The following is a 14,674-nucleotide window of genomic DNA, read 5'->3' as shown; positions in this document are numbered from 1 at the left end:
CTCACTATATGGACAGCTGCCGCCATACACTCCGCCCCGCTGACATTTCCGGGGATAGCGGTGCCCCTACAATTGCTGCTTTTTAAAAATTCAGGCTGAGCCACTACCATAACAAAGATGGCCGCCGCACTATATGCTCCCTTATCCCCTGTAATAAACACCATAAGATGGAAGCTCTGTGCATTCAAGTACAAGTAGGGATGGCCATCGCTGCAATTGCCATCGATGGTTGCCATCAATGGAAATTCTGCAACTGGCCATCGATAGTGCTAAACTATGCAATTGCTGACCATCAATATTTTTACATATCAATGGTCATTCTTTGTGTTTGATTGAATGGCATGTGGGCCAATCAAAACACGGGGGCGGGGCTTCACGGGTATCAGGGCGGAGCTATGCTCCATGTCCTGGTACTTTGAAAGAAAAAAAAATACATTGTTTTGCTGTTCCATCGATAGAGGGAAACCATCTGGTTCTCCCCCATCGATAGCAAAAGTATTCAACATCGGCCATGAACCATCGATGATTTACAATCATCGATGGTCGATGGCCATCCCTAAGTACAAGTGAGGCAAAGGAACGGACACTTCCTACTGACAGGTCGCACAGACCCATGGGACAACATATCATGATATGACGGACTGTGTTGTTTAGTCACCTACATTCAATTTGGTATTACAATGTAATTCCTTCATTATTAAAATGGTGTTTTTTATTTTTCATTCAATGACATTGTTATACCCATCATTCAGGGCAGTTACCCTCTTTTCTATGCACCTCACTATCGCCTGGCTACTGTGTGACATTTGGCCGGAGCCTAGATATGCTCAGTGTGCAACAGAAACCAGCCCTTGTGCAAAACGCGCTTGTGTAACAGCACTCACTCGAAAACCTGCTTCCTGTTTAGCAATTGCTTAAACGGCCTGTTCTCTGGAGAAGAGGGGAGATGGGGCTGAAGTTGTGTTATGGTTTCTATTTATTCATTCTTTATCTCATGGGCACCGCAGACACAGAAGGGACTAGACCACCAGTCTCATACAATTTATTGCATATATCAGGGGTTCCCAATCTTTTTCGAGTCACGGCATCCCTAGGCCCCCCAAAAATATATCTAAAATTAAGTAGATTGTGTTTATATGTGATCCTTAGGTTCAATTATATAGTAAAGGGTATGATTTGCTTCTGATTGTACACATCATTTATGATTGGCGGCCACCAGCACTGGTTTTGTCCATAAATAATTGATCATAAATAATTTGAATTGGGCCTGGACCACCAACCTGTGACACCCCTGCAAGTGTCCTGAGGCACCCCAGGGAGCCACAGCACACAGTTTGGGAACATCTCTCTCTCTCTCTCTCTATATATATATATAAAAAATTTTGGGCCTCATTCAGATTTGTACACCAATAGATGGTATATTGCAGGTGGTTCCATATTGGCCACAGCAGATGTATATTGTTTGTTGGTGCGACAAATATAGCGGGCACCAAAAGATAAAATCAGGGAAATTTATAAAACAAATAGACATGCACAATTAAAATAAGTTGAGTGGATTCTTACCCCCTAAGGCAGGGGTTCCCAAACTGTGCGCCGTGGCTCCCTGGGGTGCCTCGGGACACATGCAGGGGAGCCCTGGGTTGGTGGTCCAGGACCAACTCAAATTATTAATGGTTAATTATTTATAAGCAAAACCAGTGCTGGTGGCTGCCAATCATAAAATGTGTACAAACAGAAGCAAATCCTGCCCTTTACCACATAACTGACCCTAAGAATCGCATATAAATCCAATCTAATTAAAATAATTTTGCCCTGGGGGTGCTGCAAATAAAAATTCTTATACTCAAGGGTGCCGTGATTAAAAAAAGATTGGGAACCCCTACCCTAAGGGTTTTTGGAGCCAGCAAGGGATGGTGTTAGGGCAGGGATGCAGTCCGGAAGTGCACCCTGCCTGGCTCCAAAAAGCTTAGCACTAGGTCTCTCCACAGGTAACAGGTGATGTCAGTCACTTCCAATGCGTTTCGAGCATCAAAGTGCTCTTCTTCCTGGGCACAGTGACTGGAATCATGATCTCCCTGGTTTTTATAGCAATGGGCCGGATGAACGAACTTCTGGGACAGAAAGTGCGGCAGACGTCACTACATACTACAGTGCCTCTCTGTGCAGTGGTCCCGCGACTTTCGGGTGTCCGGGAAGAGAACTGCAGGTTTTGGCTGATCCATCTTGCCTTGTTTCCATGTATACCTTAGCCTTTGGGTGTGGCTGCCTCCTAAGCCACTGGGTATATTCCCAGCATGGAGAACCTGCCGGGTTATAGTCTTGTTACAGTCCTGTTATAGTCCTGTCATAGTCCTGTCTGTTTAGTCCTGTTACAGTCCTGCTCATCCCTGTGCGCCTCCTCCTCAACTCATGCCAGGAAGCCCTAAGCAGGCTGTCCCCGGCACCTCCTCCCCCCTGCATCCGGAAGGAAGTCCAGCTGCATTGCTATGGGGAGGAGGAGTTTACATTCCGGGTCCAGGAGGAAGGTAAGCCAGGGGGAGGGGGGGGACCGGTGTAGGGGGCGGCGGGCAGCGATAGAAGCCCATAGGCTTCTATAGAGTATCACCACCCAAAGGTGTCAATAACCTTGCTGGCAAAGACAGGGTGGCTGTAAAAACAGTAAAAAAAAAAAAAAACGGGGTGCAGGCCTGATTGCATACAGACTTATCTAGTGGACGTTTCTTGTTTGTTTGTCTCTCGGCAGATGCCAGAGGCTTTGGTCTAGCCTAGCGATGGCGTTCTTTGAAAAAGCCCTTTTGGAGGGCGAAACGCATTAGAGTTATCCAGCTACCTGGCTACGCACTTGCATGCCAGAGAACCTATTGGATATTTGCCGCTTATTGCCATATTTGTTGCCTTCACTTTGCCCGGATCACAACACCTTGCAGCCCCGCATTCCATCGCCAACTGTGCTCTGTGGAGAATGCCGACAGGAGCAGGAACAAGCACTCGTGGGTGAGAGACACGGTGCCGCTACATAGCACCGGCACCACCGGCAGCATGAGTGAGAGACACGGTGCCGCTACATAGCACCGGCACCACCAGCAGCGTGAGTGAGAGACACGCTAGCCGGCTCCAACATCAAGGTCCATCCGTCAGTCTCCTTCAGGCGGGACACTCCACAACCACACCGTGCAGGACTTCATCACACGGCAGCACAGGTGAAGTATGTGCATACCGTGGCCTGACGCATTTCTTGCCAATGACTTAACTTTACAAAGCGATCACTATATTCTTATAAAAAACGTTTGTGTCGTGGCCCAGCAACAATACAGATACCAACTTGGCAAAATATCCATACATGCAAGTCCACAGTATTTTTATATACATAAATTGAAAGCTGTATACTATCATCAAATTTTTATATATTTTATTTGTCTTATAATCATTGCTCTTAAAGTGTACACGTAAAGCATCAGTATATATTGGAGGGTATTCAATGTGACGGTCACGGCAGTCGAGCTTGCTGGACCACCGTGACCCAGTCCCGTTCTCGGTCAGCTCGACCGAGAATATGCAGGCGGGATTCAATGTCCCGCCTGCAGCGAGACGAGAAGGGGGCGTGGCCGTGAGTTGCGGCTGGGAAGAGGTGAGCTGCAGCCGGCAGCTCGTCACTTCCCGGCCGTTTTAGGCGGAACAAGCCCAACAGCTAGTGATGTCGGGCTCGTTCTGCCGAGATACCCTGCTCAATGCTGTCTGGGAAGACAGCATTGAATAGGGCCCGGCGGACAACTCTCCGAAAGGGAGATGCCCGCCCGCGATTGAATACCCCCCATTGTGTTAGTATTATGGTTTTTTGTTGTTATAGGTGGCCGCCTAATTCAATAATATTTTTATGTGATTAAAATAAATTGTATATGATTATTCTCCTCGAAACAGTTTCCATTTTTTGCTACACATGCGCTCTCCTCCATGGTGTATCAGATTTTGATTTTTAATAATTAGCGCAGCCTTCACATTCCCTTTGGGTAATTGGTATCTTTTTGTTCAGGCTCCGAGTCTAGGAATATTCCTGGCCCCGGACTTTTTGTGCATTGACACTAGTGCATTTTTGAAAGCTGCTGCTCATTAACATCACGACACACTAATCCTCACAGAACTATTAGTTCACTTTAAAGGGTCCAATAGCGCCTAAGTCCACCACCAGTTGCAAGTGGTAATTTATTTGCTATGTTTGTCTCTCGGCAGATGCCAGAGGCTTTGATCCAGCCTAGCGATGGCGTCACTGACGCGGTTAGGTTGTAATTCCATCCACAATACCTTGGTTATAGTTTTGTTTTGTTTATTGTGTAGGATTTGCATTATAGTGGTTACGGCCGCAAATCCTGTGTACAGTCCATGTCTGCAAGGTTGCATATTTAGTCCATGTGCGGAGCCTAGTTTATCTTTGTCTAGTCAGTAATTCCTTTTACTAGTAAGCTGACTCGGTTGGGATTTGTGTCACCGCGAAAGACCAGGTGGCATCCGAGTACAGGGTGGAGCTAGTCTGCCCTGGAAAGACGGCTATTAGTGGCAAAGTCTAAGACCAGCGCAGGTGCCAGCCGACTCAGGGTATAGTGAGAGAGGCAGGGTCAGGTACTGCTGCGGCTTCACCACCTCGGCCACAGGAGTACAAATCAGGCTGTAATCAATACCTTGCAGTCCTGCCAGTCACCCCAGATAATCCTAACAGATACAATGGTTCTCTGACACAGGCAGGATCTCACAAATCTCTGGAATAGTTTCAGCATACCTCCCAACTGTCACGATTACAGAGGGACAGTCCCGATTTTCGGGTCCTGTCCCGCTGTCCCACCGGCGGCAGGCATTGTCCCGCTGCGGGGGGGTGGCAGTTGGGAGACCCCCCAATCTAATAGAATAGACGCTGTGCGCATGCGCACAGCGTCTATTCTCGTATGAAAATGAGGTTGCGGCTAATTAGCATAAGCCGCGCCCTCATTTGCATACGCCCCGCCCCCGCGTCCCTATTTATGAAGCAAAGAAGTTGGGAGGTATGGTTTCAGTCAGGAGTTTGCTAGGACTCTGAGAATCTCTGGGAACATAGAAATCACCAGGAACAAGGAGTATACTAAGAGTATCTCAGGAATATAACCAGCAAGGTTTACAGCTTGGAGCATACCTATATCCCCAGTGGCTTGGGAGGCAGCTACACCCAAAGACTAATGGGCCCCACACACTGGGCGATATTCAGGTATTTTCTGAGTGATTTTAATAAATCACTCAGAAAATACCTAAAAACGCATGTAAATCGCTGTGTGTATAGCCCACACAGCGATTTACATGCACGCCCCCCGCCGTTCTGAAGGATTCAGAACGGACCCGTCGGTAAATCGAGAGCAGTCGCTCAAAAGCTCCTGCTCATCTTCCATATGTGTGGCTGCGGGCAGATGAGCAGGGCTGTTCTGAGCGACTGAAGACGCCGCAGAATGCCGCCATCAAGCCCGCCGATGCTGCCCAGGAGCCCTGCCGATACTTGCCTGCAGTCCCGCTGACCGGCTGACGCTTCCTCCTGGTCCGCACGACGCGCCCGCTCTCTTCACTTAGAGGACGCTGCGGGAGGACGCAATGCTGGACTCCGGACTGGGTAAGTATATATATATTTTTGCTCCCACTGTGCCACCAACGATTGTTTGCGGGTGGGGAGGGGGTCCACTAGCCACCAATGATTAAACTTTTTTTGGGGAGGGGGGGGTCCATTAGCCACCAATAATTTTACACCTTTTTGGGAGAGGGGGGGTCCATTAGCCACCAATATTTTTACACCTTTTTGGGAGTGTCCACTAGCCACAATGATTAAATGTTTTTTGAGGGAGGGGGGGGGGGGGGTCCACTAGCCACCAATGATTAAACTTTTTTTTGGGAGGGGGGGGGGGTCCGCTAGCCACCACCAATGATTAAACTTGTTTTTTTTTTTGGGGGGGGGGCATTAGGGAGAGGGGAAAGAACACTATGCCACCAACGTTTATTTGGATGGGGAGGGGACACACACACTATGCCACCAAAGTTTATTTGTTTGGGGTGAGGGGGGGCACTATGCCACCAAGTTTATTTATAAGGACGCTAATAATGTTAATCATCAGCCTGGCGCCCACTGCCCTGGGACGCCATGTACAGCCTTGGACTTCAGCCTGGGCCAGTGGCATCCTGTGGGGGACCCATTTATTGGGTTTGTCCCCACTCCCCCAGGGACCCGGCCTGGGCTGACCAGCCACAGAGGTAATGCTTTGGCCGCGGGACTTTATATAATAAGTGTCCCCCGGCTGTGGCATTACCCTGATGGCTCTTTGAGCCCGGTGCTGGTTTCCAAAATACGGGGGACCCCTACTCCTTTTGTCCCCCCGTATTTTGGGAACCAGGACTGGCCCACGAGCCTGGTGCTGGTTTCTTGAATATAGGGGACCTTATTAATTTTTTTCCCCTGGTATATGAGAAACTCAGAGAGCCAGGGGCTGGTCATGCTCGTGGGGGAACCCCACAACATTTTTTTACATTGTTTATAAATTTTTCGGCACCATAGGCAAATCGCATCGCATGCGTTTTTTTGCATGCGATGCAATCCGATTTTCCTATGTAATTTATTCACTGCTCTCTTTTACCCCCGGGCAGTGGGATCGCATCGCATCCATCGCATGCGATCACATTGCACCGCAAAATCGCATGCGATCGCATGCTATTTTATAAGGTGCGATGCAATTTACTTTACTATACACTTATATGACATGCAATGAGATTTAGGCCCCCCCCCTACTATCCACGCCACCCCGAAGCGTGGCCAGTGTAGCGAGCCCCGCGAGGGGCGGCGGAAGGCGTCCTCCCGACTATTTCATAACCCCACTATCCACGTCGGCTTGGAGTTGATTTTATATAGTGTGGCGAGCGCAGCGAGCCCCCTAGCTCGAATCGTGGCGAGCGTAGCCAGCCCCACGATGGGACGCGGAACACATTTAACGCAATCCGCGTCCCCTCTAACGAGGAAATGCACCAGACCCAATTCACGTGATCCTGGTCCCAGGATCACTTTTCTTTTTCTTGCTTCCTGAGTTTCCTAGCAAGAAAGACCCTTGCCTTTCTGGCCTCGCTGCTGCGCTACTCCCCTCCGGTGCAATAGGTGAGCACACAGCTCTCCCCTCCAGCAGCACCGGGCAGCCAGGGACAAGCGGTGGAGGCTGAGGGTGGGACCACAGGCACAGATTCCAGTGAGCCCGGCTCTTCTGGGTTGCACCCCACAGTGTCTGTTTGGGCCGTTGTCAGCCGACTCATCAGAGTAAGATGTCTGAGCAGACAGCCGGAGGTTTGGCCGGTATCCCAACAGACCTATCCACCCCTGCTCTGGTTACACTGCTGACTCCTTCTTAGGGATAGGAGCCAGGTGCTGCAGGATAATGCAGGGGCGGATTGGGGACCAAAAGTGGCCCTGGAAAATTTCTGGAAGTGGCCTCATGTGGGCGGCAACAAATCAACAATGGGCGGAGCTAACATAACAGTATACAGGATTTGAAGCATTCATCTCCGTTCCTGAAGGGTCCCCGGGTGAATGAAAGTCAGAAATCACTTGAGATTTGAAAGATCGCACCCTATTAAATTTGATGTTTGCGATTTTGGATGAGCTATTGTTTGGTCACGGCAATACTTGCTATTTTTATCACAAATCGCACGCTGCTACATGTGTCTGATTTTTGGTAAATGGGCGATTTTGGCCCTTTTTAACCCCAAAAATATTGCAAATGACTAAAAATATTAGTAAAACATATTATGCACCACAATAGTATGCCCTTTTATTCTATCTAGTACCCCTTACACATTAGGCCACATGGAATGAGACAAACTTCACATTAGGTCACACGGAATGAGCCAAAATTCACAGACTTAAAATACACATTAAGCTAGATGGTATGAGCCAAAATTCATTTGGAATGGAAAAAAAAAATTCAGGGGTGCAAGGACACAGGGAGAGGGACAGCAGGGGCACAGCAAGGAAATTTGGACAGTGACAGCAGGGACAGAGGGTGACAGCAGGGACATAAGGACAGTGACAGAGTGGCTTACACTAAATATGACCATTACATTTTCACGTGTGTAATTCATAATGAGAATGGCTCTATACCTTTCCTATCAGGAATTTTATACTTTGTCTGGGTTTGTACATTGCAAATATGCGCATGTGCAAACCCCGGGAGCCGAGCCGGTTGCTACATAGTGCGCTGGCAGGGGGTGGACGCAGGGGAAAGCCCAGCATTTCATTAACATACCCATAAAAATGGTGGGTGTGCCCATGAAAACGCTGGGCGTACCTCTGCAAATGCAGGCGTGTCGATGGCTGATGTCGCATGACGTCAATGACCGCCGCCCAATTCAATAGTCCGCTGCCTTTTATGCCTTTTACTTGTCCAGACTGAGGGCGGGATGTTCTAACATTCGCTGCCCATTTTCGCCCCCCCCCCCCCCCTTCGCCGGCCACCACATTCTTAATAATCGCTTATGCTGTAACATATGCGGTTATTAACGCAAGGGACAGCTCTTGCAATAAGAGCTGTCCCTTGCGATGCGGTGCCGGCACTGGACTTCCGGGGCAGAGACCCGGGAGACCGTCTGCGCATGCACAGAGTGACGGGGACGGCGGGGGGCATGCTGGGACGGATCCCTCACAGTAGCACTGCAGTAAGAAGCCCATAGGCTTCAACAGGGAATCGCCAGCTTTTGCTGGCGATTCCTTCCGCAGCGCTGTTACTGCGGAGGGCCATTGGAGCATACAGAAATGCAGTAAAAACCCAGATAACAGGGGTTTTACTGCATTTCTGCTTTAGAGAATCTCACTCAATCAAGATGGGAGTTCCCGGTTGCTAGCGTCTCTGAATGGGAAGAGAGCCCAGCCCCTCTGTCAGGTGGCTGGGCTCTCTTCCCATTCAGAGACGCTAGCAACCGGGAGAAGGGGGCCGCGGGGTGAGCGGATACGCAGGGTGCGAGAGGACACAGGATGAGAGGGCGGATGCAGTGTGAGTGAGGGGATGCAGGGTGGGAGAGGACGCAGTTAGAGGGGAGAATCAAAGTGGGAGAGGATGCAGTGTGAGAGATGGGGTTGAAGGTAGGAGAAAACGGGCCCAGAGTAAGAGAGGGGGATGTAGGATGAGGGAGGCAATGCAGTGTGAGTAGGGATGCCCAGAGAGAGGATGCAGGGGGGAGAGGATGCAGGGTGAGAGGTGGGATACAGTGGGAGAGGACGCCGGGAGAGAGGGGACACAGAGTGAGAAAGGGGATGCAGGGTGGGAGAGGATCCAGGGAGAGGGGTGACGCAGTGTGAGAGGGGGGATGCAGGGTGGAGAGGGGGGAGACAGGGTGAGAACAATGGCACCTAGTGCCTAAAATGGTTCATGCCCATGGCCTGCATAACCAGCAGGAAATGGGGGAGAACAATGGGTCCTTGGTCTAGCACCAGATTGGTGGTGATGTAGTAGGAGCAAGATAAAAAGAAAAAGGGCCTCAGTGAGGGCTTACCTGATTCCCATGGGTTCATCCGCAGCGAGGCCCGATCGGAGCTTCCAGTGGCGAGGCTTCTAGTCCTCTTCTTATGGCGGCTCCTGAACACAACATTCGGCGACTGGAACAGGCTACTTTAAAAAACACACTGTGCGACCCCCTGGGCGCCGTGATTTGTCAGCTTCCTTGTGATGGCACAACAAGGGGACTCCTGGTTGTCTAGCCAATGAAAGAGAGAGATCGTATAGTCACAGAGGAAGAGAAGGACAAGAGAGACAGCGTGTCAGGGAGAGAGGACGGGGAGAGAGGGGGTGATTCAGGTCGGCTAGATTAGCAGTGTAAATTTGCTGCTTACCGAGCGGGTAAACGTCGCCTGCCAGGCAAACGAACGCCTGTCCCCCTGCGCCGAGCAAAAGACCGTATTTGCATTTGAATGGATGTGTTCTCTTACACATCCATTCGGATGCCGCCGTATAGGCGAAAAATCATTCGATGGTCAGCGACCATTGAATGATTTTTCTCCCGCTCGCAGATTAAAATCAGTCTGATCTGACTTTATCTGGGCCGGAGATGGGCGAATAGGGGGCGGGTGCTGACATCATGTGACATCAGCCGCCCCCCGTGCAGGCTTCGACCCACCTTTGTTTGTATGGGAATGCCCAACGTTTTACTGGGCATACCCACAAAACACTGGGAGCTCCCATGCGCCAGCTCACTGGCCGACCCCCTCTGTGCAAACACCTCGGCGACTGTGATAGTCGCAGAAGGCATTCGTACTGTGGCCCTGCACATGAGTATATTTGCTGATACTGCATCATCGGTCCACGCCGCAAATTCGCTGCGGGCCAATTGAAGCTGAATCAGGCCCAGAGTATAAGGGAGAGAAAACAAGGATAGACTGCCACGGAGAGAGGGGGCAGAGTGTCAGGCAGAGATGGGGGGGGGGCAGAAAGAAAGGGAGAGAGGGGGACACAAAGGCAGGTATTCAATGCGGCCGGCGAGGGGGTTAACCAGAATACCAGCGATCCTCGCTGTTTAACCCCCGCGCTGGCTGCCCGCTCTATTCAATGTTCTGGGGAAATCCTCGCCGTCACAGGACGGCGAGAATTCCCCAAAACAGCGAGACCTGCGGCAAGTGCAGAAAACTCGCTGTATTTAGCCGCGAGTCTCGCTGGTTCTGGAGCCGCATACGCCAATTCCACCTCGCTCAAAAAATGGAGTATGGCGTATGCGGGGGCTGCGTTGAATACTGACAGGGTGAGTGGTGACAGCGAGCAGGAAGCTCTGCTCGCTGTCACCGCTCGCCCACAGCATTGAATACCCCCCAGAGTGTCAGGGAGAGAGGGGGCCAGAGTGTCAAGGAGGTAGTGTCAGAGAGAGGAGGGGGGGGGGGGGCAGAGTGTCAGGCAGAGGGGGGGACCAGAGTGTCAGGCAGAGGAGAGGCAGAAAGTAAGGGAGAGGGGGACACAGAGTGTCAGGGAGAGAGGGGGCCAGGATGTCAGGAGGGTATAGTGGCAGAGAGGGTGGGGGGGCAGGGCGGCAGAGGTGGAGAGAGAGTGTCAGGTACAGGGGGAGTGAGCACAGTACACTACCTTATCCAGCCAAGGTATCTGATCGGGGGAGGGCACTTTGTGGAATTAAGCCCCGCCCCCTTAATACCCGCGAATCGCGGCACCCCCTCCCTTTCCTGTGCAGCTGCAGCTTTGTGGGGAAGGGGCTGCCACACACCCCTAGTGACCCCGCACCAATAGCGATGCTCATTACACATTACACTGTGTTTTGAGGTCGGAGGGGGCGGGGCTTAGGACGCTGCAGCAGAACAGAAGAAAATAACTTTTTTCATCTGCAGCAGCAGCAGAGTGCTTTCCAGGTGCTGTGGGGCTATTTGGTAATCCGGCCCTGCGATCCCTGCACCTGTGACTGAGAGCAGCCACCAGCAGCTTTCGGCCTCAGGATTGAACGGCCTCCCGGGAAACTCCCCGGTAACTTTAATGGCCAATCCGCCCCTGGGATAATGTCACATTGCAGGTCACTATCTTTTTGAGGTGAAGGCTGGAAAAGTACCATCAACTACTACAGGTTAAATTAAGGTCTTCTATAGACTGTCATCCAAATCAGGGAACAGAAACCAAAGACTTTATTTGGATCCAGTCTTATAAAAGGGAAGTGCAAGTTATGATGTTAAAAGGAAAAAACACAAAGGTACTTTTTAGATCTTTAAATACAACTGAACAACAGAGTAATGGATGCTGGCAGCTTGGGTAGGACTATGAACTGAGACTGGAAAATACAAGTAATAGTCTGACATAGAGGAGCCAGAAGAATTCTTAGGCTCCAGGTCCCCCAAGTGGACATAAGCAGCTACTACAGCTCCTTCTGCTAGTGTAAGCAAAACTACACACCCATATTTAGGAGAGAAGAGAGTCCTTGCAGGGGTTTGACCTTTACGCTGAGTAGATCAGAACTTCACAGGATTCAGCAGTGATTTTAGATGCAGAAACTTTAAATATGAGGCGTACATCCAGAGGCGGCTTTATACCTCATGGGGCCCTAAACAAGAGACCATTTGCATGCGAGCGTACGGGGGGGGGGGGGGGGGGGGGGGGGGAGTAATTCGATGTTCGCCAACCATCAAATGATTTTTCCCCCTGACTTTTATTTGGCTCGGAAATGTCTGAGAACGGGGCGCCTGCAGTGCACATGGTTTTGTCAATTTGAGAATAAATTTGCCTTTGCGAGTGAACCAGAATAAGGGGGCCAATGTCTGCTTCTGATTGGCTTACTGTGTCCAAACCCCTCCTACATATACTAGAGGACTACGGTAGTGTTAGAGCTGCACATGATTACAGTGTAGTTCACAATCAGTCAGCATCTAATAAGCATTTCATCTTTAAAGGAAATACAACATATTCCTGTACTCATTTGAGCTTAATGAAATCTTACGTTTATCTCTCATCTCCTTTCAGATGGCGATTGCAGCTGTAATCGGTGGTAGGATTATCACTGGGCACTTCTTCCGGGACTCTTGGCAACATACCTCCCAACATGACCCTCTCCAGGAGGGACACAATGCTCTGCTCCTGGGCTTAGCCTCTTAATGTATGATTGCCATCACCTGTGGTGAGCTAGGTAATTGATAAGAAAGATGTTCTACCACAGGTGATGGCAATCATACATTAAGAGGGCAGTCCAGGAGCAGAGCAATGTGTCCCTCCTGGAGAGGGTCATGTTGGGAGGTATGCGGCAATGCTACAGTATGTCACAAAATTTGTGGTGTGTCAAGAGCTGCTGTGTGGTGTGATTGAGCAGAGGTGAATGATTGTGGGCACATTGGATGTTCATACAGTGTCAGGTGAGGGTTGGGTACACTTAGCCAGGGCCAGCGCCACCACTAGGCAGCTTTAGGCAATTGCCTGGGGCAACTCTCAATTAAAGTGACGTTTTTTTCAAACTTCAGAAAGATCGGCCCAGTCGGAAAACACGTGAATAACTCGCAGTTCCACGTGTTTTAGTTGAAAATGTGGCCATTTACAACTATTTTCCACAGATGCAGATTCAACTTTTTAACAAAGTCGAAATTGCATTGGCGGAAAAAAAACAGCCGAAAATCAGAGAAATCCGGACATAATTAGATATCGGTATTCAATTAGGTGCTGATTTTAGGTCAAATTTACCTTTAACCTATTCAATTCTAGGGCATGTTTTCCAACTGTCGAAAATGTAGTCATTGCAACTATTTTCCAACAACAGAGATCGAACAAAAAATCCAGACATAATTGAATATTCGATTTAGGGGGGTATTCAATTAGGTGGTGATTTTTTTCGGCAGTCGAAAATTCATCACTTTTCAATGATGTTTGCGTGAATTTACATACGACCTATTAAAATGATGGAAACCTCTTTTTTTTTTGGTTAGCCGAAAAACTGGCTAATTTAAGAGGCCGATTCAGGATCGGCCATGTATTTATCCAGCTACATGTAAATGCATTTTACTGGACATTATTGACATGGAGTATTATCATCCACGGGAAAGGATTTGAATTCTCCTGTTACTTACGAAGTGCCGGTAATCAGGAGTAATCCTATATTTTCAATGGAACAATCAGGCAGCAAAGTGCATTTATAGCCATGTATTAAAATCCAGCCTTACAAAATCCCACGTGTGCATTACACATGTAACCAGATGGTCGCGGCACATTCAGGATCCATGTGAGATGCAGATCAGGTTTATCTGAGCAGTATTTCGGGAGATGAAAGGCGGAGTATTTATAAACTCTATCACAATGTTTCTGATTGGACCTGCAGAAGTATATATAGCTGATGTTTCCGTGGCAGCAGATGTGGCTGTGTACCCCTATTTACATCATACTTGCCTACCTGACCCTCTCCTAGGGATGGCAATCGACCATCAATGATTCAAAATCATTGAAGGTTCATGGCCGATGTTGAATACGTTTGCCATCGATGGGGGGAGAACCAGATGGTTTCCCTCCATCGATAGAACAGCAGAACAATGTTTTTTTTTTTTTTTAAGTGCCGGGATACAGAGCATAACTCCTCCCCCGACACCCGTGAAGCCCCGCCCTCATGTTTTGATTGGCCCACAGGCCGATCATTCAAACACAATGGATGACCATCGATATGTAAAAGTATCGATGGTCAGCCATTGCATAGTTTAGCGCTATCGATTGCCAGTTGCAGAATTGCCATCGATGGCAACCATCGATGGCAATGGCAACGATGGCCATCCCTACCCTCTACTTCAAGGACACAATGCTCTGTTCCTGGGCTTCCCTGGTAATGTATGATTGCCAGAACCTGTGGTGACACCTTTCTTATCAGTTACCCAGCTCCTCACAGGTGATGGCAATCCTACATTATCCATACCTCCCAGCATGCTTCTCTCCAGGAGGACACAATGCTCTGTTCCTGGGCTTCCCTGGTAATGTAGGATTGACAGCACCTGTGGTGACACCTTTCTTATCAGTTACCCAGCTCCTCACAGGTGATGGCAATCCTACATTATCCATACCTCCCAGCATGCCCCTCTCCAGGAGGACACAATGCACTGTTCCTGGGCTTCCCTGGTAATGTATGATTGCCAGCACCTGTGGTGACACCTTTCTTAGTTATCAGTTACCTAGCTCCCCACAGGTGCTGG

Source organism: Crinia signifera, chromosome 11 (genome assembly GCF_055691185.1).
Source record: "Crinia signifera chromosome 11, ASM5569118v1, whole genome shotgun sequence".
Lineage (NCBI taxonomy): Eukaryota > Metazoa > Chordata > Amphibia > Anura > Myobatrachidae > Crinia > Crinia signifera.
The sequence above is the reverse complement of the archived record's forward strand: the minus strand, read 5'-3'. Positions refer to the sequence as shown.